Source organism: Podarcis vaucheri (assembly GCF_965113315.1).
Source record: "Podarcis vaucheri genome assembly, chromosome: 3".
Classification (NCBI taxonomy): Eukaryota; Metazoa; Chordata; class Lepidosauria; order Squamata; family Lacertidae; genus Podarcis; species Podarcis vaucheri.
In genome coordinates, this window is record NC_138761.1 from 56500133 (window position 1) to 56527174 (window position 27042).

At 42.2% G+C, this 27042-nt stretch overlaps 1 protein-coding gene and 1 long non-coding RNA gene across 16 annotated transcripts in view; one reads left to right on the top strand and one right to left on the bottom strand.

Moving 5' to 3' along the window:
- The window catches only part of ARID1B (AT-rich interaction domain 1B), a 355979-nt gene that overhangs the window by 178794 nt on the left and 150143 nt on the right, over positions 1–27042 (bottom strand). The gene's annotated exons all lie outside the window — the stretch shown is intronic.
- LOC309528116 lies at positions 12982–22508 on the top strand. 2 transcript variants are annotated; one of them, XR_014217522.1, is made up of 4 exons: positions 12982–13110; positions 13809–13947; positions 20102–20379; positions 21134–22508. It is a non-coding gene; the product is annotated as an uncharacterized lncRNA (long non-coding RNA). The 2 variants fall into 2 exon arrangements; XR_014217523.1 differs by lacking the exon at positions 20102–20379.

The following is a 27042-nucleotide window of genomic DNA, read 5'->3' on the forward strand; positions in this document are numbered from 1 at the left end:
GGGGATTTCCAAACAAGAAACAGACATGAACATTACACGTTTTAAAAATGAGGCATGTGTTCACGCAACAAACCCATGACTGGGTTGCTGACGGCAAATCATGGAGGATATGAAAGAATGAACATTGCAAACTGACTGATGGGAACAAGGGTATCTGTGCTCTGCTGCTCCTTGTTACAGATGGCCTCACCTATGTTGCTGGACTATGACTCTCTTCATCTCTGACCATTGGCCATGCTGCCTGGGACTGCTGAGAGTCCCATCTGGAGATTGACAGGTTCCCCAACCCGGAGATTGGCTCCAGGGAAAAGGATGCTCCCAAGTGTGCATCCATGAGTTGCTGGTCGGAAGTGGTTGCCACATTTCACTCAACTTTAATATCTCTCACCTGGGTGAGGCATAAATCAAAATCCCAAAAGATGGTGCTTTGACTATTTAATTTGGGGAAGCCTCCACTTCCTGTAGAAGCCAGTCATACTTTTCAAGGAATTGCATTATTCTGGCGATCACTATGCTTAATTTATAGAAGGTGGAAATAATTAAGTCACATCTGCAGACAGTGATCAGTTGCTTCCTATGCCCTTGCTTATTGAGCTCGTAAGAATGATAGGAATGACATAATATAAATCATAAAAGTGTACAAAGTCTTTTGCTAGCTTACACCCACAATTAGCTTGGCAGTGACATCATAGAAGCAGATTTGAACTTACTCTGTCAGCAGTCAGGCAAGGCAGAGTGGTGCTACAGTATCATAGGACTCTGGTAGGAGATGAGTGAGCTGAAGAATAAAATAGGGTCAATTCCAAATTTAACTATTCCAGCTTCCTAAACCATGCGGGAGGCAGTGGAAGACAGGAGTGCTGGGGTCCTGAAGAGTCGGACACGACTAAATGACTAAACAATAAACCATGCCTATGGACTCAGAAATTCCCAGAAATTCTCTCATCCAAACAGCATCCATCTCATGCAGAAATACTGTCCTGCCCAGGAAATACTAACACATGCTTTTGAAAAGAACTAAGAAAGTCAGACTTAAAGTAAGTGATCTTGCTTAGTGTCTTTCCATGTGTAAAGAGAAATCCTTAATTTCACAACTCATCCCCTGGTTTTACAGATATAAATCCTGCAGTTCAAAAGACACGTGGTGTGCACAGCCAGATACTTTATGCTGCTGGATGACAAAAGCCAAATATGTATTAACTGTTATAGAAACTAATTAGTATGCATGCTTGTTCACAAAATATATTAATTAGGAAATTGGAAAGTTGATTTAAATTATTTAAACCAGGTCTTTTTCTTGAGCGATTTAAATCAACTTGATTTAAATCAATCTACCCTGCTTGCCTGCATCTCACACTTGCTTGTTAATTCTCCTCATTCTCCTTATTAGCATATTCAGACAACATAGCAGCTCAAGGACACAGCTTGCTGAAACAGCTCTGTATTTAGACTAGGCTACAACAGAAGACACAATACTCCCTCATATTGTTAAATACTATTTAGCAGTACAAATCTCTCATGCTCACATCTACTCATTGACAACAAATTTAGGAAGGCATTAACATGTTTGCCTATATTTTAAATAATATTTATAATCCTATATATATGTACTCAGAGCGGACCCCTTTTATTTCAAATTGGCTTATTCTCAAGTGTGTATAGGATTGCAACTTAAAAACCTCAATTCTGCTCCCTCTAATTTTCAGTGATTATTCAGCAAAATTTATCGTGAGTATAAGTGGTAATTTTTATACATGTTTTGAGCATGGCTTTGTGTAACCCACTTTCTGGGATCCTATTACATTTTGCAGAATACCAGGAATAGAGTAAAGGCCTAACATGAAGTAGATACTATATAACTAAAACCAATTGTCATAAGTGAGGTGGAAAATACTACTTATTTCAGAACACTGCTTTTACTGGGAACAGTTTAAGGAGACAACAGACACATTTAGATGACAAAGCACTACAAAAAATACTTTCCAGCAGGACATAAATGACTAGTTACTAAAAGAAAAACAGACTAAACTAAACTGAATTAGTTTTCTCTTCTGGCTCAAGTCTTGTATACACAAACACATTGCTATACTGTGCAAGCAGCACCATGCTATACAGGGCAGCTCACCACGACAAATAATTGCAGTGAAGCTAAGGCACTGTGCTCCAAAGCAATATTCAGTGGAGACAAATGGTTAAGAGGCTATATCTGGTTATTTTCATTCTAAAATAAAGCACATAAAGCAGATACCCCCCCAAATGTTACCAACTATGAGATTACGATTATTTCCATTACCAATGCAGTCTGTCTAGTAGGAAAAAAATATTTCATTTGCGATCACAACAAACTGAGAAATAATAATTTGCTGGAGGCAATTCAGGGAATTCTATGGCTGAAAAAGGATTAGAACCCAAGACTCCTAAGTACCAACACAATAATCTTACCACGGTCTACTACCCACAAACTACTAAATTGTTACACTGGTATTTATTTGTTCCGTGCCAGAGAACAATAGGAGCTTGAGAAAGGGTCGCACCCTCAAAACATTTGTTTGAATGTTAATTACAGCACTCGCATTTTGAATTTCAAAGAAATGGGACAGAGGCAAATGACCTGAAATATAACAGTTTAACTTTATTTGTAAAATGTGTAGTACAATCCTGGGAAGTTTACACACTAGCCCAACTGAGATGAATGGAAGTTCCACAAGGGTACTAGTGGATTTGCAAACAAGTCTATATTCATTTCACTAAAGCTTACAAATGAAAAGGTCCTAGCTGATTACACCAAATTACATTTACATACTAATACTAACCCAGTTTACACATTATGGTAAATCATAGGTAATGGTTTACCATGAACTCAGAGATCACTTCCCTCCTAAGCATGAGGAAGCAACAAAATACAATCCCTGACTGTTATGTCTGAAATGGGTTTGTCATGGTTTGTTTAATCACAACAAACTATGATAGGAGCCCAAGAGCAATCCTTTGCTAACCAGCCATGGTTAAGAGCGAAACTATGAAAAACTAAGCCAGGGATTGTGGTTTGTTGCTCTCACTTACACTATAGGTAAATCAATAACTATGGTTTATTGTGACATGCAGATGATGCCACAATGCAAAAGGATGTTTTTTAAAAGCTATTTGTGTTAATTTCATCTCTTGCTCAGTGTTTTACAGCCTGATCTTAAACATGTTTACTCAGAAGTTCCACCAAATTAAATGGGACACATATGTGCCAGACATTTCAGCCATCTACTGTTGTATTCTGGAATCATGTCACAGGGTCAACTACACCCTTCTTGTTGATGGCATGCAGATATTCTCAAGCATAATGCTCAAAAGTTATCCTTTTGCCCTTGCCTACCCACATTATGGTTATAGTAGATTAAGGTGATAGAACAGATTGTGGAAACTATTGTGGCATCTCTTTATTAGCTGCGGCCAGCAAAATTATTGCAAGGATCTTGGCAAACCGTCTCCTAATGATATCCGAGCTCACCCTTCCTGGATCCCAAAATGGTTTTCAACTTTCCAGAGCAGGGGTAGGCAACCCCTCAATATAGTCCGGCCCACCACATGGTCTGAGGAATGGTGGACCGGCCCACGGCTGCAAAAGGTTGCTGACCCCTGTTCTAGGGGGACCGTTGCCATGATGTTCATCGCTCGACGGCTACAAGAAAAATGCAGAAAACAAAACCACCCCTGTATATGGCATTTATTGACCTGACTAAGGCCTTTGACACTGTAATTCGTAATGCCCTGTGGACTGTCCTTCTGAAAATTGGCTGCCCAGATAAATTTGTGAACGTTCTTTGGCGTCTCCATGATAATATGACAGCAACAATCACAGATAACAATGGCTCTCAAAGTGAACCATTCATGTGGGATCAGGTGTTAAACAGAGTTGTGCTATCATCCCAACTCTATTATTTTCATTAGTATGATCCTACATTTTGTCGAAGGGAAACTCCCCACCAGAGTAGAAATCATATATCGAACAGATGGAAAGCTCTTTAATCTGAGTAGGCTGAAAGCAAAGAGTAAGGTTACCGTAACTTCCGTCATAGCGCTTCAGTATGCTGATGACAACATAGTATGTTCACATTCAGAGGATGACCTCCAAACTATCTTAAATTTCTTCACAGAAGCTTATTAAAAGCTGGGCCTATTGTTCAAAATCCAAAAAACCAAAGTGCTGCACCAACAAGCACAAAACAAACCCTTTGCAGCAGCACAAATCCAACTCAATGGTGTAATGTTGGAAAGTGTTGATCACTTCTCCTACCTGGGCAGTTATCTTTCCACAAGGGCCGACATTGATGCCGAAATCCAGCATCGCCTGAGCTCTGCAAGTGCAGCTTTTTCCCAATTGAAATGAAGAGTGTTTGAAGACTGGGACATTCGCAGGGTAACCAAAATGCTTGTTTACAAACCTATTGTACTACCAACCTTACTGTATGCTTATGAAACATGGACCACTTATAAACACCACCGCCAACTCCAGAAAGATTCCATCAACGGTGTCTCTGAAAAAAATTACACATCACTTGGGAAAACAGGCAAACTGATGCCAGTGTACTGGAAGAAGCAAAGACTCAGTGTCAAAGCAATGATTCTTCAACATCAACTTCATTGGACTGGTCATGTTGTTCGGATGCCTGATTATCATCTTCCAAAGCAACTACTCTATTTCAAACTTTAAAATGGAAAGCGTAATGTGGGTGGGTCAACAAAAGAGATTTAAAGACTCTCTCAAGTCAAATCTTTTAAAAATGTAGTATAAACACAATGATTGGGAAACACAGGCCTGTGAGCACTCCAGTTGGAGAATAGCCTTTACCAAAGGGTGCCATGGACTTTGAAGACACTCGAACTCAGGATGAAAGGGAGAAACGTGCTAAAAGGAAGGCACATTTGGCAAACCCTCACCATGATTAACTCCCGCCCGGAAACCTATGTCCCTACTGTGGAAGGATGTGTGGATCCAGAATTGGCCTCCACAGTCACTTACGGACTCACTGTTAAAATCGTGTTCATGGAAGGCAATCTTATTTGGCTACGAGTGATCGCCAAAGAAGAAGAAGTTATAGTTATAGTAGATTAAGGTATTTATGTCATTTTGCCAAAATATAAATGTGTACATGCATCTCCAAATTTACATAAACAATATAATCCTATGTATATCTACTCAGAAGTAGACCCCATTTAATTCAAATACTTATTCCCAGTCCATTTTGTATCAGATTATAAAATAAATTCCTCAATTCTGCTCCCTCTTATTTTCAGTGATTATTCAGCAAAAATTATCATAACAATGGTAATTTTTACACATCATTCTGTCATTTGTTTCTTTATAAGTGCATCACTTTCCCCTAAATCTGGATTACACAAAACACAATTATAAAAATGGGAAATATTATGAACAGTATGGTGCCTATAATTTTTTATATTTCCCAATATTAGCAACAGATTTAATCTAAAAAATATCAACCATTCAATAGCTTTCCATTGATATATTCAAAAATACAACTTTCTTCCAACTTGTTCTTTCACATACCTTAAAAAAGTACTTTGGTAGGTAAGAGGAAATCTTGGTTAAGGCTGGCAGAAAAAATTGCAGCCAGAGGTGGGGAGGATAGTGCAATCTCACATCTCCCAATCTTCTGTATTGTGTGATCTGCTTTTGAAGCAGCCGCTTGTTTTTGTTTTTAATTGCTGCTGATTTTGCTTCTTTGTTATGTTTTTAGCTTGTGCTTATGTCTTTTTTATACTGTGTTGATTCTATATAAGGCACCTTGTGTATTTTTGTAGAAAGGTAGGGTGTAAATTCAGAAATAATGATAATATCTTCTGCTCTACAGATTAGAACACAAAAGTATAAAATTGCATCAAGACAAACTGCTGTGTTTCCTTTATGCTGTCTTTACTGCTGCAGAGTTTTTAAAAAGCAAAGACAATACTATTCCAACTAAAGCTAGGTTAAGTAACCAAATAACATATACTTAAGGCAGTCAAACAATTTGTAAAAACACTAAGGAAAAACAGAAAGCTTAAGTTTCAATTATGTACCATTTCCCCCCAGAAGTTTAAATGACATTTTGTTTAATTGAGGCAACAAAGATGAAAGTTGTTTTGTGCTGCAGATAGCGTAGGTATGCAAGGCTGGAGTGGCAAACACAGGCAGATCTGTCAAAGGTAACAGATGTATCAAGAGCATGAAGTGATGTGAAGGTGATAATTGCTTACACTGAGAAAGGAAAGGTGTTTCAAAAGGAGAAACTGTTTACAAAAGATCCAATAAATCCTTGTTGCTCAAAAGAGCCTCTCAAATAAAATTTGGATGAACCATAATATGAAAGGTATATCGTATTGGCCCCAATATAAGCCACACCCAAATATAAGCTGCATCTTAAAAATTGGAGGGGGGGGATACCCAAATATAAGCCGCTCCATTCCTTGCTGCTCCTGGCTGCATACTTGGGGGGGGGGGAGCTGCGCTGAGGTGCAGGTGGCCTTTCCTCTTCCTCGCTCTCTCCCTTCCTGGCCTTGGGGGAGAGGACGGGGGACTACGCACAGGGCAGGCGCCACTTTGCCATGCTCCTGGCGCTGTTTGCCCCACATTCCTGGCTGAATACCGTAGGGTTGCAAATATAAGTCACATTTTAACTTTTCAGGGTCGGAATTTGGGGGGAAAGTGAGGCTTATATTCAGGCCAATATGGCAATTTCCTACCAAAATGTTTCCCCAGAGGAAACTCATGCATCATGGTGGTGGTGATGAAGATAACAATAACAACAATAATATAGGATGGAAACCATGTTTGTTTATTCACTGGTCAGCCCAGTTCACATATAAAGCAGATGGGTGGAGTTTGATGATATGCAGAACCCTTTTCTTTCCTAAACTCCCTTCAGTCCATTGCTTCAGGCACTTTTCTTCTGGTCTGGATAAAAAGCACATGGGGCCACAGAGTTCAGAGAGGTAAAGTGAGGGGAAAGGGCTCCTCTCCTCTCCATTTTGAATAATATAAAGTTAGATCCTACCCTCATTATATTTGTGAACGTGAAACCTCTTATAAAAATTATGGCTTCAACCATTATGTATAATTTGGTTTTAACATTTGGTCTGGAGAGCTCGATTTAGTTCTTAAGCATAAACCACATCCTTTTAGAATTAGCATCCACAATATAATCCTGACAGACTATTCTTCCAAGAAGGGCCATTTCACACATCATCATCATTAAAATTTGTATATCGTCCTTCATCTGGAGATCTCAGGGCTGCTCACAACATAAAAACAAAAGATAAAAACACAAAATACCTAATAAAAAGAAGAACACCCCCCCCCCCCCGCACAAACCAATCATCTCCTCCCACAAACACATTTTAAATAGTACAGCATAGGATGTTAAGCAGCCCAAGGCCTGGTTGAAGAATGTTTTTGCCTGATACCTAAATGTGTATAATGAAGATGCCAGCCAAACCTGCCTTGGAAGAGCTTTCCACATGTGGGGAGTCATTGCAGAAAAGGTCTGCTCTCATGTTGCCACCCTACAGACCTCTCTCATGGAGGAGGCACACAAAAAGGGCCTCAGATGATTATTGTAGGGTCTGGGTAGGTTCGTATTGAGAGAGGCAGGCCTTAAGGTTTGGAGGCAAAACATGCTAAACTCCCTAATCTGCAACTAACAACCATTACCTCTTTTCCCCATATAGATAATCAGTACTGTATTGGAAAACAAGGTTGCAGTCCCCGTCCCCATCAGTCCACAAGCACTGTATGAAGTGGAGAGTGATGTGGTATAAGGGTTAGAATATAGCTGCCCAGGAATACTTGGCACAGTTGGGAGGAGGTGTTTAGAAGCTTCTGCTTCCATTTTTGCTTAACCACAGGTTAATGATTTGAAAAAAGCAAACTACAAACCATGAATACCTATAAGTCATGACAGTAGCTTCAAAGGATACAGGTTACTTTAATTAAGACTAATCACAGTTTAGAGTTCAGACCTAACAGTAAACTGTGGTTAATCAAAAACAGAAGCAAGAGCTTCTAGTGTCCTACTCAATCAAGGCCATGCTGGAGGAGAGGGAAGCATACAAGCCCCAGACTTGCTAGGTTCATACATGGTGCACTAAAGTATGGTTTAGTGTCACGTCTAAACATGGTCAGTGAATGCTTAAACTGTTCACCATATAGATCCTTTCCAGCCCCATAACTTATCATCTCCAACTATGAAGTTAGAAATCAATTCACTACTCTACAGTGGAAATGGGGGAGGCTACAACTCAGTGGTGGAGCATTTGCTTTGCGTACAGAAAGGAGAGCCACTGCCAGTCAGTTTGAACAATACTGAGATATATGGACCAATTGTCTGATGTGGTATACTATAGCTTTGTATGTTCCTATGACAACAAGTGCAGTTTAGAGAGATTTCAGCAGAATAAGCAGAGTTTTTGGTGATTCAACAAGCGACTCAAGTCATGCAGGTTAGGGGAACAATTGCTCTCTCCAGAACTTGAGCCAATTTGAAGGGGCATGAATGGAAAGGGGGGGGGGAGTCCTGTTAAGCAAGTGTGTGCAGCTTTCATTGGTGGGACTCATTAGCTGAACCCACCCTTATTTATTTTTCAACAGCATTTTTATACTACCCATTAACAAAAGGTTCTGGGCAGAGTAGGAAAAAATATAACAATTCAGCATGAAAAAGTTAAAACAGCATCAGACTAGAACCTGAATAAAACTAACTACAGGGAAAACAGCAGTACCCAATGTCTGAAAAGCACTAAAATATGTTTTTAAAACTTAGAGAAATGCATCACTTTTTATACACCTATATCCCCCAAGTCTAATGAGATGCAAGCAAACAGATAACTAATAAATGCTGACGTACACATTAACATACAGCTCTAAAATACAGGCTCAGACATGCACATGAGATTACCCAATGTGAAGAGCAGCAGTTCTGGTGATCTCTGTAGAGAGAATGTTTCATTACTTTTTCTCTCTACATATGTAAAAATCCAGAAAGCTAATGGAAGTGTAAACACTTCACAATACACCTTAGACATTTTCCAAGCCCCACAACTGAATCTATATCCTCCAATTATGAAGTCTGCATCAGTTCTCTACTCTGGAGTAGAAACGCCAAAAACTGAACTTAGACGATGCAGCTTATTTTACATGGGCTTTGAGGAAATACTCAAAGTGTACCCTCAAAGGTGAAAGGCTAGTGCTTTAATCTCTAAACTATCCAGACTTGGAAGAGCTTTTCAACACTTTCATGTTTTCTAGAGCCCATTTCATGCATACAAATGTACCACACACTTCTTTTCAGAAAAAGTTGGTTCTTTCAAATGTAGAATGTGTAGTTCAAAGCAAGGGGAAGCTAGTCATTGATAACTTTTGCTGTAATTGGTCTTTCAATGAGTTTACAAATAACTGTGTTATCATAAGCCTTTCCACAAACCATTTTAGCCTAAGCAGGGGAATCCCAACATGGTTCTGCCCCCAAAACATAAACACTTTTTTTTTTAGTTCATTCAGAGTACTACAGCTAGCATTGAAATCTATGGAGTGGAAGCCAACACATTACAATTGGTACAACAGTCAGAAAAACCATTAAGTAGTCTGCTGACCTTTAGCAATTTTCAGTTAATTGGGGGGGGGGGGTGGAGAGAGAGAGAGAGAGAGAGAGAGAGAGAGAGAATTTTGGAGTCACTGTTCTACTGGGTAGATTCAGACTTAAGTCATCCTTAAGAGTAGATCTGACGCGGGTGGCGCTGTGGGTTAAACCACAGAGCCTAGGGCTTGCCGATCAGATGGTCGGCGGTTCGAATTCCCGCGACTGGGAATTCCCATTGCTTAGTCCCTGCTCCTGCCAACCTAGCAGTTCGAAAGCACGTCAAAGTACAAGTAGATAAATAGGTACTGCTCCAGCAGGAAGGAAGACAGCTTCCGGGTCATGTGGCCAGCATGACTAAGCCACTTCTGGCAAACCAGAGCAGCGCACACAAACGCTGTTTACCTTCCTGCCTGTGCGGTACCTATTTATCTCCTTGCACTTTGACGTGCTTCCGAACTGCTAGGTGGACAGGAGCAGGGACCGAACAACGGGAGCTCACCCTGTCACAGGGATTCAAACTGCTGACCTTCTGATTGGCAAGCCCTAGGCTCTGTGGTTTAGACCACAGCGCCACTCGCGTCTCATTACCTCCCACTTAAAATGACCTATGCAAGCAGAAGTTCTTATGATTACTTTACAGTGTCAGAAACTGAGATATGAAAGCTAGGCACTAAATAGCACCTTAAACCTAGGTTATAGGCGCAACAAATGAATGTCTAGGCACACTTTTTTATAACAAGAATACAAAGCTGAAAATGAATGAATGCAGCTAAAATATGTTCATTTTTCACATGGTCTAGTCCTTCCCCTGCCCCCCCCCAATATTTTTAAGAGGGTCTCTTCTCCAGTCTTCAGAGAGTAGCTGGAAGTGGGGAGGCAGAAAAAGGTCCTTCTTTCCTTCCACTCTGCAGTTTTAATCTGAATTCTTAGGTGCAGTACTGCACCCAGAGCTCAGAAACTGCTCATGCTAATAAAATTCCTTGTCACAAAATGCACCTAGAACAATAGGAGTTTCAAGCACTGTTACTTTAATGTAATTTAAATCACTACCGATACAAATATATGTCCAAATATGGTAGCAATTAGTTCTGTCTCCCTCCCTGTAGCTTCTATAGTAGAGTATTACTCAAAAGAATACAATCCATTTTCTCACTAAAATTGCAACTCAAAGTCTTCCCCCATGCATTCACTTATACCAGAAATAAAATAAGTTACTTTTTTCTTAAATTGTTTTTTATGCATTTTGCTTGTTTTTTAATCAGTTATCAACAGAATAGTATTTGTGCTCAGGAGGCTTAGTCTGCAGCAGTGATCTCAGACCAACTGTTACCAGTGGGTGTCAGCCTAGCAGTACAATAATAATATGGGGGAGGGGAAGTGCAAGTGGAAAGTTTTATTTAAATACAACCACCCCTAAATCCTCAGAAATACACTTTTCATCAAGGGGCAAATATGTTTAGTTTCTGTACTAGATATTTCATCACCAGAGGTATTTAATCCCACCCACAGAAAGAGAAAGGGAGTGAAGAGTATAAGATTGCCTCTTTAATTAAAAATTCAGAGACCCTGTAGACTACAACTTATAAACTTGTGCCAATTTATCCGGTACCACTGAATATATATATATATATATAGAGAGAGAGAGACAGACAGATTGTGCAAATTAACCTGATGATATTAGAGGTGGGGACGGTGGGAGAAAAATACCAGGGATGCATAGGAACTGTTGTGTAGTTTGGATTGGTTTGTTCTAAGATAGATAGATAGATAGATAGATAGAATAAAATAATATATTTTAAAAGATTTTGGAATGAAACTCACAGGTTTCTCATCAATAGGAAATAGTTTGTGAAAGCAAAAAATAGAAAAATGCCCATCAAAGTCTCTTGCCAAAGTGATAAAATCCTTTTTTTTAAAGCGTATGGGAAGAATAAACAAGCACAGAAGCATATACCCTAGTTTCACTTCTAGGATTAGATGTGTAATAGATGTTTTTATATTTCTGTCTGTGCCCTGTCTAGATTTTATTAGATGATATAAGAAGGAAGGTTCATATGCATTCACAACCTCTGCTTAAGCAGGTTACAAATATAAAGTTCTCCAACCCTGCACAGGAAACTATAGCGCATACTGACTTTTTTCAGTGTATGTTTTAGTGTAAGCTGCTTAGAGGTTTTTACTTTTAAGCAGTATACAAAGTCACTTAGGTTCATGGTACACAATTACTACAATTTTCTATCTCTTAACACAGGTCTTTGGCTCACATCCCTTCACCCCATTATTAATATGCTGACTTTTAATACTTTAAAAAGGCTAGAATAAAAAGAGTTTGAATCCAAGAAAGGTAACACTCAACTCAAAAGGAAATAAAAGTTCTACCCAGGGTGACTAGCAAGCCTTTACACTCGGATGGTTTACCAAAGAAGCAGAAGAGACAAACACAGTTTATATAGTCAACTGGTTACAAGCAATGCACAGCATTTCCTGCTGTTGTGTGTGTGTGTGTGTGTGTTTTCTCTCAAGAAGAGAGAGAGATCCTCATGGACATTATCGGAAAACAGGCTGTATAAAAACCCTCACCCTGTAAAACTGGACCCAGCAGAAAGGAGCGAGCAACAATGAGACGGAGAAGAAAAGCAAAGTTTGCAGGCGTAGGCAGAGCTCTGCTTTAGAGGAAGACACAAAAATGCCCTGAGTCGGTTTTCCCGCCAGTCAAGGTTGATGAGGCTGCATTTGGCTCAGACTAGCAGCTATTAAACAAATGGAACCAAAGTGCCTAAGCAGTAACTGCCATCCTGCGCTCTGCTCCCACAGCTGCTCTGGAGCCTAGAAAAGAGCCAATGGCAGGGAGCCGCCCCATCCCCCTCGGCAGAGCAACCAGACCTGTTTTTGTCTGCTTCAGCAGTAGCGCTCCAATGCTCTTATAGCTTCCTCCCTCAGCCAGCCAGCCAGCCTCCCTCCCTCCCTCTCCTCCCCCCATCTTATTTTCCATCCTCTTTCAACCATCATCCACTCATTTTAATTACGCAGAACGAGTTGCAACTCATCCGCCTGGAAGTTATATTAAAAGGGGGAGGGAGAAGAGAAGAAGAAGAGAAAGAAAGACTCCGAGAGGGATGGGAATAGGAGGGGGGGGGGAGAAACAGATGAGGGTGGATTTGTGTGCTTAAAAGATGGCACGATAAACAACGCTCCTTGCCTCGCTGTAAATTTTAAAGCAACATTTTTATTTTAAGCATCCTCCTATGTCAGCAGAAACTTTTGAAAGAAATGCCTCTCTGCTCCCTTCCTCTCTCATCCCCTCTGTTTGGATGTGCCCTCCGTGAACAGCAGAATTCATCTTCAGATGTGGTTTATTTTATTTTTTTAATGTAAAAAAGGAGAAGGAAAGAAAAACAAACCACACTGCAACTCACTGATGCCTGTGAGGGAAGAACAAAGCTGGCGAGGTGTGGGAGTGAAGTAGTTGCCATCGCTTTTATATGTGCGTGACTCCCAGATTTATAGAGGGGTTAAACTTAAAAAGATCACCCTAACCCTAATGCAACAAACAACAATTAAAGGGGAAACTGAGTGAAGTGGAGGGAGGGGTTGCCTTTAAGAAAAGAGAAATGGCCTGCCATTTGCATTGGCCCCATCCTCTGAAGGGAGGATATTTGCCCTCAGCACGCAATCCTTCTCAGCATTTATATGGATTTACAAAGGCACATCTGTGCGTGTTGGAGGGCTGGCCTGACGTGTTTTCTGCTAGCAGCAGCTGCGGTTTCTGAGGAAACAAGGCTGATTTTCTAGTCAGGCTGGAGGATTTTTTTTCCAAGAGCCTATGCGTGGGGGTGGGGGATAAGGCAGAGAAGGAGGGAGGCAGGGAGGAAAAGCACAGCAATAAAATCTCCAAAGCTCAGAAGGGGGAGAGGCGGGGCAGAAGAGACTGCTGGGAGTTTTCATGTGCTGGCTTTCTCAACGTAGCTTTTTAGTGTTGCAATCCCGATGTTTTATTTTTGGGGATTAAAGGTACAACTTTTGTAAATACGGGCTATCATTGTATGTGTTTTGCCCGCAGATTGGGGTTCTGACAATAAAAGGGGCCTCACGTCACATGTTCCCCAATATGTCTCCCCCCCCGCCTTTTAAATAAAAAGTTAAAAGTCCTTAGTTCTCCCACTTTTTCTTTTTTTCCTCCAGTGTGCCTCCTCATCTTTATCAGCAGCCCATAGGAGATATTTCCCTGACTTGGGGCTTCCACTTGAAAACATTTCATCTGCAATTCACAAGATAGGTCTGTTGCATGAAAACATTTGTATCCAGGGAAAAGTGCTTGAAGGTAGGAAAACATCTCTTTCTTCTTCACATTTCAAAAGTATTTTTCCCTTTCAAAATCAGATCTTAGCAACCAATAAAAACAGGTAAATTATCATGCTGATGAATGATTAACTGGCTGGCAGGCCACCACGGGAAGGGGGAAGGGAGAGAGGATGGGCAAGAAGCAGAGCAAAGGAGAGCAAGAGAACACAGACACAGTTATAAACATTCAGAGGGAGAGGGAGAGAGGGCGGGCCGTCTTAGGGAAGCTCTCATGCAAAAACAGCTATTGTATGACCCAGCTCTCATTACACTGTTCTGTTTATAGTTACAACTAGAAACAGGGAAGTGTTTACATTTAACTAAGTAATGGTTGTCCAAATATGGTGGCCGACACCTGAAATAAAAGTGTGGCAGGTGAAGACTCTACACCCAGGAGCAGAGCTTGTAGAAAATGTTTCGTTCATCCACGTATATAGTTAATACAAGTTCCTAGCCACCAAGCAGTATCATCAGATCAGGCCCCATTAAACAACACAATTTTCAGATTACATTTCCAGATGGGTGGAGTATAAATAATAAATTTATTATTATTATTATTATTAAAAAGAAAATAACATATTTGCAGAACAGATAACTCAAGAAAGAGAGCCAAACCACAGGCTTTGTCAGTCACACGCATGCAACGCATAGGCAAGACATGAAGCATGCCAGCCAGGGGGGAGGGAATAAACATTTTCTCACTCTTCATGCACATACATAGACAAGGGCAACAAGATCCAGACTTCTATTCTGCTGCTGTCTCCCTTCACAGAGACAGAGTCTAACAGAGACATAACCACTCCTGTGTTATGCTTTCTGTGTGCTGCAATGTTCACTTCTATGCAGTGGTGGAGGAAGCCGCTCAGGCACCTGGGGCACCACGTGCTGCCCATAGGGGTGGGGCATACCACAGGGCCTCCGGAGTCTGCCTGACTCCTCCCACTCAGCCGCCCGACAGCTGGGGGGCAGTGGGCGGACTGTTTGGGCAGCGCGGAGCCAGCGCATGCCCAAGCCACCACGTCTCTCCCAGGAGAGATGCATGGCTTTGGCATGCTGCAGGCCACGCGGTGAGTGCCACCCGGCATTTTGTCACCCCCCTCAGTGGTGATACCTGGCGCAGCCCACACCCATCACACACCCCTTCCTCCGCCCCTGCTGCTATGGCTGTGCTGTCTGTTTCTCATCTGCCCTGGGTGGGCAAGAAAAAGAGGAGGTATGCTGGCTTTGAGCCAGTCCCAGTAAGCTAGACTTTGAGTGAAATGATCCAGCAAACTAGGTTGACTCTTCCTTGGTTTTTCATTTTTTGTTTCCATCATGACGTTATCGCTTGCCACCATCAGTGAAGTGATGGTTTTTATTTTTTATTATTAGAATTTACACCACATACTTCAGTTGAAGTGGCTTAGATAAAGCAATAAAATACACAATAAAATTAAAAACACATATAAAAATGGTAAAAGCAGCAGGCCTATGAAAACAGCAAAAGGATAAAACTAAAGAATCTGGTAAAAACAGTTCAGCCCAAAATCCTGGGAAAATAAAGTATTTGCCTGGCATCAGTATGATTTCACAGAAGGTACCAAGCAAACCCCTCTGGATGAAATGTTCAAAAATCAGGACACTGCAATTGAAAAGGTCCTTTCCTTTCTATTGTTTTCTTTTAAATAAATGGAATTAGAATACCAGGAAAAACACAGCTTTTGCCACTCTGGTATCCTCCCCTCCCAAAATCTAGATGGACCTGCCTCTCTCTGACCCTTATTTCAGCAGACAACCCTAACTGGCAGCATTTTTGTTGGGGGTGGCGGCAGAAAAAGCGTTGTATGTGGAGTATGCTGTTCTATCCTTTGAAAGGACTATTCAAAATAATGTATGTATTCTGTATTATTTAAGCATGCAGAGTCTCACTGTTCACAGGAAACTAATTTGCAGGGATAGCATTTGAACAAAGACATACTGTACTATTGTCGTAACGCCTTGGGTAACAGTACTATTGAAGTATTACATCATGAAGTATTACATGAATTGGTCCCCCATAGGCCTTACACAGAGTGCTAAGTATAACATTGTGCTCCTTAATAGGCATCTTGTGTGATAACTATTATCATTCTGCTCAACATTTCACAATGCTACAGTGCTACATATTTGACAAACAACATATATGGCAGATTTCCTGTAAGATGAACAGGACAAAAGAGAGGGGGAAGATGTGTTTAAAGGAGGAGGAGCATGGACAATAGAGGGGGGGGAGTTAATTTTGTAACTTTTGTGTCAACATATGTGAAGAGGGAGATTTCAGCCCTGCCTCCTAGGTTTCATACATCACTGTTGCCATTGGCCCAGCATCTTCACTTACCTTAACTGAGCTTCAATATCATTTCATTTAAAAACAAAGTCAATAGCTTCCTCCCAATGAGTTTGGAAGCAAAATGAGGCCACCACCGCTGAAGAGGAAAATTTCTGTATAACCAGGAGAATACGGATATACAAAAGCAGTTATCCTTCAATATTGACCCTCCATCTTGCAAGAGTGGAGGACAGTGCATGGATGCTGCATTAACACTACTACGAAATCTGGCTACCATGAGTGCCAAGTGCAGGTGCAAGCTCACATTTACTTTGCTATGGGCTCCAAGCAAAGCATCTACTTAGTTGCTACCATGATTTCTGCCCCCTTCTGACACAAGGTGGGTGACTTGACAAGGAAGTAGAGTTGTTACATGGACTAGTTGTGTGGATAAGTGAAAGCCCCAAATCATAGCTAATAGGCAGGCAGACAACTGTACAGTGGTACCTCTGGATGCGAACGGGATCCGTTCCGGAGCCCCATTCACATCCAGAAGCAAACAGAACCTGCATCTGCACGCAATTCGCCGCTTCTGCGCATGCACATGACGTCATTTTGACCGTCTGCGCGAGGAGTGAAACCCAGAAGTAACACACTCCGTTATTTCCAGGTCTCCGCAGTGCGCAACCCGAAAATACTTATTCCGAAGCTACTTCAACCCGACGTATGACTATACTCTTCGTCAAGAGGGGGCAGATTTTCCCTCACACATGTTTACCATCTCTGTGGCTGCTTGAGCCCAGTTGTCAACAAGTGAGATTTACACTTTCTTATTCTGGCTTGTGGTAAGGCATGGAAATCTCCCTCTGTGGGTGCCTGTGAAACTGGCCTAGCAGCCTTACAAAACTGTCACACATGGACACCCATGAAAGACATCTCCCTGCTCTCCTGACTTGAAGGCAAGACAGATAAATTTTAGTCACTGGTGCCCGCCTGAGCCTTAAGATGCAATGTGACATTTTGTTTCACGTTTCACTTGCTTATATTGCTGAGTATTCTCAGTATGTAAATTGGCTACTGCATGTAAACAGCATATTGGGCTCTGGTTAAGTATGGTTAGACTCTGGTCAATGTCAATGATTACAGTGGCTACCAGGAGTGGAACAAAAGCACTAATAAATTATTGCACTTAAAACTATATCACAATAGTCAAAACACAAAAAACACCCTAATTTTTTTTTTTGGGGGGGGGCTAACCTATGGCCTCCATACATTGCTGGATTGCAAATCTTATCAACCCTGACCATTGAGCATGCTATGCTAGCTGGGGCTGGTGAGAGTTGGAGCACACACCATCTGGAGAGCCACAGATTCCCCACCCTACCCTGTTTGGTGAAGCACAGATATGGTTAACTACTGAAACTATAAAAATGTATTCTGAGGGATAGTTCATTATCTAGACATATGATTGCAACTTTATTAATAAACTTGGCTGAGAGAGTACTGCAGTTTCCAGCGTGTAACACGTGGTTTCTGACCGGGAAACACTCTTCCAGCAAATGCTATCCAGTCTCCTGTTTTCAGAGCAATTCTGAGCTCAAGCACCAGGCAAAAGGAACCAGCACATGATATGCATGCTATTGGTGGTGTATAGGAATCTGAAAGGAGGCAAAGTAGCCCCAAAAGTGGAACAGGGACATTGCTGGTGATGGGGAGACAAAGGACTATGATCCCCATTTTCTTATTAGATGCTCCCACTAAAGTACAGAATACTACTACACAGAAATCTTCATAAGACGTCTCTTGTTCAAGTTTCATTTGACACAATTTAATATTTAAATGCCAAGCAAATAAATCACTAGGAGCATATAAAAAGGACTGGGTCTAGAGACAGCCACCTAGGCAAACACTTTATGTGATTAGCAGAGCACTGCCTAGCATTCTTGTTCCCTCATCACTGAATAAAACTGTCATTAGCAGAGTGCCCATACTAATATCATCACTTGCTAATGCACAGCTTAAATTGGGGACAAATCTAGTTAATGGAGTAATCTAAATGGGATCCATGCTGGAAAGGTATGGTTTGACAAACATGTTGGCTTCACCCTTGGAGGAACTGAATTCTAATAAAATGCATATGAACACTTTCTGTAAAAGAAAAAAAAATGCTACAAGGGAAGCAGATCAATTTAAAGGTTAGTGGATATCCTCTACATGCAACAATGTTTCTGTTCAGTGTTGCTATGCACATGTTGTCTGTGTTTCAGGGGGCTTAAAATAAAAAAGCAGCATCAAATACATAAGACCCTGCTCTAACGTGGGTCTTCCTTAATGGGTAAAATCTATTTTGTTACATTTTTGAGCATGTAAAAGTGTACTCAGTCAGTTTAACCCAACCCATTTGAAGACTACTTTCAGAACAACCCTCAAACAGGGACCTAACAGTGAAGTACACTGCAGAATTGTTGTATGCTACACTTGCAACCAACAATTTTGGGATAAAAGCAACAGATAATACTGTAAGCTTGCTGTACCCCCTCAGTTTCAGTCAACTTGCAACTTGCAGCAGGGGGTAAAATAATGCTGGAAACCCCTGCATGATGGTAGTAAACCACTCAGAGCCTAACCTGCACCCTTCAGTGTGAAGGCTACTGCAGAGCCACATTGCATGTCTCTTCCAGCAATGGCCCTTCCAACATGCAATTTGGAGACAATTAAATTTCATTTGCATTAGTAGGGCTATTAAAAAGAAGTTTCACACTAAATAGCTGAAATTGAAAGAGCAGGGCCTCTTCTGTATGCTACTACCTTCTGGGATTTTTTGAGATGGGTTGGGGATAGACACACTACATTCAAGTCATGTCTGAATTTAACTTTCATCTCCTAGCCTGTTGAGCTACCCCCACTTTCACATTCAGTGGCAGTGGAAATCACCAAGCTATGGGTAATGCTTCACCCGCATAGGGATCCCCATATCTTAGCATATTTGTACTTCTGCAAACTCAGGGATCCCAAGTCAGCTGATACCTCTTGCACATGAGCTGCTTGGGCCACATAATTGCAAGTGCTGGGCCCTGAAGATCAGAAACAGAATATAATATTGATGTTAGTTTGTGCTTGGACACATACCTCAACTTAATAACTTGATCTTGCCTATGCATGCAGCTGCTTTGCTTGTGCCACTAAGAAAGCCACAGTCAAAAAAGAAAGCTTCTAATTAAGTAGATTTTCCTGTTTCAGTTGATTTAATATCCTAGCTTGTGGGAACTGGAAACTATGGTTAATTAGAGATTTCCTGGTTTGCTTATTCATTGTTGTCCCCTGTGTTACAGAGCCCAGACTGGCCTAATACAGTAGTTGGACATTTAGTATCACCACTTCCTTGCTGTGGTACATCAGCAGAGATTCAGCAGGCATTATCACTTCTGACTTTCAGGTGTCTCTTGAAAACTTTTTAATGCCAACAGGCCTGTGCATTTGCCAGTTATTAATTATTTTTCTGTACCCCTTTTAATAGTTCCCTATGTTTTTATATTGCTGTATACTATTCTGATATTTTATGCAAGCGGGCTATCTAAACACTTTTATAAAATAAATAATTACCACTGCAAAGTGAAAAACAATGGGGTTGTATGCAACAGGTAAAGGGCTCTTACCTATTTCAACGTAATTAGCAGCTTTATGGTTCAAAAATGGTCATAAATAACACACTGTGCTTATCAAAGGGTTCAACCTGTCTGTTTCTGCAAATCAGCCAGTAACTTATTTCTGGCTTATAATTTCCAGGATTCCTTGGGACTGATGTTAACTTTTCCTAACATAATAGTATTTTTTTGTATTGTTTTAGAACACGTGGGCATCAGTGGTGCTACATCTTGCCAGTGTATTACTGGTGATGTACTTGCTCCAAGTCCTCTTTCTACAATACCTTGGTATATTTGGATCAGACAGCTGGCTTCTCTCCAATGTCTCTATAATTCACAAGTGCCTTCCTACAAGTTGAAAGCTTCTTTCTTTAATATATTTATAAAATATCTGTAAAACATTTTCTTGAGTGCCGCATTCCCTGAACTTTTCCAAAGGGGGAAAGTTGAAGAAAAAGAGGCAGGTGCCGGCAGAGTAAAGGTACAGTGGAAAAATCCTGATGCCATCATTGTTTCCTAATATGAGCCTTATTCTGTTCTTCTATGTTGGAAGAAAGGCTGCTACTATGAGGAAAACTTTGTGCCATTTGTTTGACCGTTTGATATAAAGGTGCCCCATTTTGAAACTTTATTAGTAAACATTCATTGGAAGTCTTTTTAAACATTTTGAAATACCTTTCTTGCTTGCCCTCCATACCATTTAAAGGGAGAGACTTCTACAAGCTTTTCAAGTAATCAGGGTATCTTGGATTATGCACATGCCAACGATCATGTTTATGGGGAGCTAGGAAGTACCCTCACTTGGGGACACATGCTATGAGCTCCATTTTGAACATGAAATGTACAAATGTCTTTCCTTCAGACTACTATTGCTATAGCAGATTTTTAAATTTAAGTTTAAAAATATCCAATTTGATAAATGTATACTAAGTTTCAGGGCTCTGTGTCTCTGGGACACATTATATATTATCACATATACACAGATAGCAACATGCCCTCATGCTTTTGAATCTGTAGAATTAAATGTGGAGATGAGACCTAAAGACTGTTTGACTCAAAGTATCTTTATTGAAAATTCCATGGAATCAATGGCAAAACTTCAGCTGTTGCTAGTGAAACATTTATTCAGCATTTCTTTCCCACAGTCTTTCATTCTAAATATTTTGAGCTTTCTAATACATCCATTAAAAGATTGAAAATGAACACTTGGGATAACATATCCACTTGCCTTGCAGCAAGAAGAAAATCAATTTGACCCCCATCAATGGCCAGAGGACCACAACTAGGAACCAGTCCCTTCCAGAAAGAGCTTCTGCAATGGTTGCTCAGTTGCTCTGTGGCTGCAAAGGCCAAGGGAAGGACATCCTGGCCCACTGCCAGCTCCATAATTACAGTAAATATATAGGAAAGCAAAGTAATCAAACATATGGAGCACTACTATATGGTTAGTCTATTGAAAATGTTAAAAACTAATGTTACAATGCTTTCAGAGACACTCAATAAGGTAATCAACTTGGTTTTAAGCGTGTGTTTACATATTCCTGCAAACACACAACTTTCACCCCAAAACTTGTAGGAGTACCAACACATGCACAACTCCTAAAATTGCAGGTTCCTTCTGTTTTATGCAAAGAGGAAGAAAATCATTAAAATTTACAAAAAGTGATGCAGTTCATTGGCTTCATGTGGGAGAAATGATGTGGTTAAACATACACAAACAAACAAACAAACAAACAAACATGCTCTGGGTTATGATTTACTTTGTTTCAAACTAGAGCTACAAGATGTCTAGAGAATTATTTGAAACATACATAAATCTCCTCCTAAGGTAATATATCACCAACACATTGAGTGACTGCCAACATGTTATGCCCTTCAGGAAAAAAAATGTTATTTGGAAAACTAAAGTTTGTTTTAATACAAAAAATGAATTAATTTCTTAGAACAGTAATCCAAAATCTTTTTCAAAAAAACTATGCCAGATGTTTTAGTAACAGTTTATGAATTGATATCATTATCATTCCCTTATAACCCATGCCCCCCTCTCCAAACCCTCTTTTTCACTTACTATAAAACAGTTACTTTATCATGAGAGAATGCTACAAGCATATGATAGAGCAACCAAATGGAAAACAGAAGGATCTTCCATATCCATGCTGCTGCTGTGAGAAACGTTTGATTTCCTTGGTAAACTGAAAGTGCCAGCCAATTAGTTATTTGCTAGATATTACTGAGTATTGTTACTGCTTGCCCATTTGCTACCAGGTCACATTCAAAGTGCTACTATTATATTAGTACTATTATATTATTCATAAAGTATGTAAATACGCCTTTGTATATTTCTAAATACCTGTTTTTTCCAATAATTTTAATGTTTTGATTTAATGTAAACCATGTAGAGGTTTATTTTCAATTAAGCAGTATATAAATGTTGTTGAATAAAAAGAAAATAAAAAACAGTTATCCTTGAGACTATCCAAAGACTATGTTTACATCCACATTTTAATCCAGCTCTAGATGGGTATTGTTAGGTGCTCCAGAATGTGCATAGGGATGTGCATCTAACTGACAGCTGTGTGGTATGGACAAATAAAAATCTTATACACCTGATTTACAATGCAGTTGTTTTTATCTAGGAAGCAAAACACGTACGGATCTCCTTATCCGGAGTATGTATGATCTATAACAGGGTATGCTGCAAGTATGTTGCAGTGATTTAAACAGACTCTTTTGAGTTCACATCATCTGTTTGGTAAGTAGCTAGAAAAGTTCATACTGAGGACAGAGATAAAGTGTGAATAAGTTATACAGTCATATCTCATGTTATGTTTGCTTCATGTTACGTTTTTTCAGGTTGCATCCCACGGTGACCCGGAAGTACCGGAAAGGGCTTTTCATGTTGCGAATAGGCCTCCGGAACAGATCCCGTTTGCAACCAGAGGTGCCACTGTAAAAGGTACAACTGCCCTCCACTTCTTATGTCTCTGAATCCTGGGAGCGCTGCACCATTCGCTAGAAAATTAGTTCTATTCCACATGAACAATTTAGGTATTTGCACTGGAAAACGCTCAAGAACATGCACACAAAAACAAAATATATCTACACATTTGGAGGCCCATACAGTGGTGCCTCGCAAGACGAAATTAATTCGTTCCGCAATTCTCTTCGTCTTGCGGTTTTTTCGTCTTGCGATGCACGGTTTCCCATAGGAATGCATTGAAAATCAATTAATGCGTTCCTAGGGAAACCACCTTCAGGCCAGGTCCGGGGACAGTCTGTCCCCGGACCTCTTCTGAAGGCTGGGGGGGGGGACAAGGGCTTTTCTTCCCACCCCCAGCATTTTAAAAAACCCTGGGACAGCGGAGGACTTCTCCGCTGTGCGGGGCGATCTTAAAATGCTGGCGGGCGGCATTTTAAAATCGCTCCGGACAGCGGAGGACTTCTCTGCTGTCCGGGGCCATTTAAAAGCCCCTGGGAAGGCAGGCAGGGGGGACAAAGACTTTCGCCCCCTGCCCGCCTTCAGAAGGTGTCCCCGCCCCCCCCGCCCCACTTCGGAACAGCTTTCCGAAGTGGGGCGGCTGGGGCAGGTGTTCCCGCCCCTCCTCCCCACTTCGGAACAGCTTTCCGAAGTGGGGCGGCGGGGCCAGGTGTCCCCGCCCCACCTCCCCACTTCGGAACAGCTTTCCGAAGTGGGGCGGCGGGGCCAGGTGTCCCCGCCCCCCCGCCCCACTTCGGAACAGCTTTCCGAAGTGGGGCGGCGGGGCCAGGTGTCCCCGCCCCACCTCCCCACTTCGGAACAGCTTTCCGAAGTGGGGCGGCGGGGCCAGGTGTCCCCGCCCCCCCGCCCCACTTCGGAACAGCTTTCCGAAGTGGGGCGGCGGGGCCAGGTGTTCCCGCCCCTCCTCCCCACTTCGGAACAGCTTTCCAAAGTGGGGCGGCGGGGCCAGGTGTCCCCGCCCCCCCGCCCCACTTCGGAACAGCTTTCCGAAGTGGGGCGGCGGGGCCAGGTGTTCCCGCCCCTCCTCCCCACTTCGGAACAGCTTTCCAAAGTGGGGCGGCGGGGCCAGGTGTCCCCGCCCCACCTCCCCACTTCGGAACAGCTTTCCAAAGTGGGGCGGCGGGGCCAGGTGTCCCCGCCCCACCTCCCCACTTCGGAACAGCTTTCCAAAGTGGGGCGGCGGGGCCAGGTGTCCCCGCCCCCCCCGCCCCACTTCGGAACAGCTTTCCAAAGTGGGGCGGCGGGGCCAGGTGTCCCCGCCCCCCCCCGCCCCACTTCGGAACAGCTTTCCGAAGTGGGGCGGCGGGGGCAGGTGTTTCCGCCCCCCTCCCCACTTCGGAACAGCTTTCCGAAGTGGGGCGGCGGGGCCAGGTGTCCCCGCCCCACCTCCCCACTTCGGAACAGCTTTCCGAAGTGGGGCGGCGGGGCCAGGTGTCCCCGCCCCACCTCCCCACTTCGGAACAGCTTTCCGAAGTGGGGCGGCGGGGCCAGGTGTCCCCGCCCCCCGCCCCACTTCGGAACAGCTTTCCGAAGTGGGGCGGCGGGGCCAGGTGTCCCCGCCCCACCTCCCCACTTCGGAACAGCTTTCCGAAGTGGGGCGGCGGGGCCAGGTGTCCCCGCCCCCCCGCCCCACTTCGGAACAGCTTTCCGAAGTGGGGCGGCGGGGCCAGGTGTTCCCGCCCCTCCTCCCCACTTCGGAACAGCTTTCCGAAGTGGGGCGGCGGGGCCAGGTGTCCCCGCCCCACCTCCCCACTTCGGAACAGCTTTCCGAAGTGGGGCGGCGGGGCCAGGTGTCCCCGCCCCCCGCCCCACTTCGGAACAGCTTTCCGAAGTGGGGCGGCGGGGCCAGGTGTCCCCGCCCCACCTCCCCACTTCGGAACAGCTTTCCGAAGTGGGGCGGCGGGGCCAGGTGTCCCCGCCCCCCCGCCCCACTTCGGAACAGCTTTCCGAAGTGGGGCGGCGGGGGCAGGTGTTTCCGCCCCCCTCCCCACTTCGGAACAGCTTTCCGAAGTGGCAAGTGACAATTTATAAGGTTATCATGTATTGTGACACTGTTGTGGACCTCTCTACCAAGGAGTAAAAACCTTCATTGGTTAGATGTGTTCATCTTCATTTTGAAGAAAGAACAGAAGAGTACCTGGACCAGAGATCTGAGAATGTAATGTTTTATATCACAGTTAATGAGAACTATTACTCATTATATTTAATATTAAGACTTTGTTCTGTGAAAACTAGATGAAGCACTCTTGTTTGCAACAATAATGCATGAAGCATAACAGGAAAGAATACAATGTTACAATTGGTTTAACAAGTCAAATAGTGTTATCTTATATATATTTTTAAGGTTTAAGACATTTTTACAGATTATCTAATGGACTGATCTTTTGAGCTTCTGTACAGACAAGTAAGCATTAGGATTGGCCACAGAGCACCAAAAATTGTTGTTCTATAACTATACTGAGAGCCAGGCACCTAGTGCCCAAGTGATAGCTGCCAACCTAGATGGCTTTAAAAATGGGTTAGGCAAATTCATGGAAGATAAGGCTATCAATAGCTACTAGCAATAATGCCTTCTGAGTATCAGTTGCTAGGGAACATGAGTGGGAAAGTGTTACTGCACTCGTGTCCTGATTGTGTGCTTCCTGTAGGCATTTGGTTGGTCACTGTTAAGATCACACTGCAGGACTAGCTGGGTCTTGGGTTTCATAGAGCAGGGCTGTCCTTGTGCTATCATGGCACCTGCACCATTGCCAGAAAGCTCTTGTGAAGATCAGGACTGGTAGAGAAGTGGCATGGCAAGGGGTGAATTTTTCAGTGCAGTACCTTAAAGTCATTCAGGGAGTTTTATGCCGACACAACCCTACTGCAAGTATTTAGTTAAATTTCAACTGACAGGTAAGATAACAAAGTAGAAATTTCCACATTTGTTAAGTGCAGGATATATAAATGGCTTTTTTAAAAGAAAGCAGGAATGGAATATTGTGAAATCTCTTCCTATTTCTGTGGGTTTTACATTTCTGCTTTGTATTCCCTTTTCCCCTTCTCCAGTTCTTCTGTTTGGAGGCTAGTGCTTGCACAGTAAAATCGCTCCAGGAGCCTACCACATGATATCGTTTTTATTCTACCAAGTTAATGCCAGGGTTTTCAGATAAGAGAGCAGAAGAAACACTATCCCTCTTCTTGTCCTTCATTTAGCATACATAATCAAACTGGTACACTCACCTGAGAAGAAGTCAGCATCTGATTATATTATATAGCACTGATATGAGCAAAGAAAAGCAGTCAGCACGCATGAGAGTATTTGGAGTATTTCTAATCAGTACCATGTGGAAAAATGCCATCTACCATAGCGGAAATTATAGTTAAAATTGCACAACACCTTTATGATATAAATGTATATAAACTGTAGATAATACAAAAACTCTCTCTCTTCTTAGAATGAGATAACATTCAAAATACAATATAATTATCTTTTCCCACTCTACAGTTCTTCTGTTTGGAGGCTAGTTTGCACAGTAAAACCACTCTAGAAGCCCTCAGTTGATGAGAGGAAGCTCATCAAATATGCAGATGACGCCAAATGGGAATGGGTAGCTAATACCACAGAAGACAGAATCTGGAGTCAAGATGACCATAACAGATTGGAGACCTGGGCCAAAACTAACAAAATGAATTTCGATAAAGACAAATGTAAGCTTCTACACTTAGGAATAACCAGCTGCAAAAATATAAGATGGGAGACACCTGGCTTACCAGTAGTACATGTGAAAAGGGTCTAGGGGTCCTAGTAGACCATAAGCTTGTCTTCTCCTGCTCCAGAGGCTAGGACCAAAACCAATGAATTCAAGTTACAATAAAGGAGATTCTGATTAAACATCAGGAAGAACTTTTTGACTGTAAGAGCTGTTAAACAGTGGAATGGACACCCTGAGAAGTTGGTGGACTCTCCTCACTGAATGTATTTAAGCAGAGGTTGGATGGCCATCTGTCATGGAGGCTTTAGTTGAAATTCCTGCATTGCAGGGAGTTGGACTAGGTGACCCTTCCAATTCTATGATTCTATGAAATCATAACAGAAGTGAATGAGTACAAAGAAGGATGTAACCAGTACACTGGTCATGGGAAAATGGGAAAGTGGGTGATTGT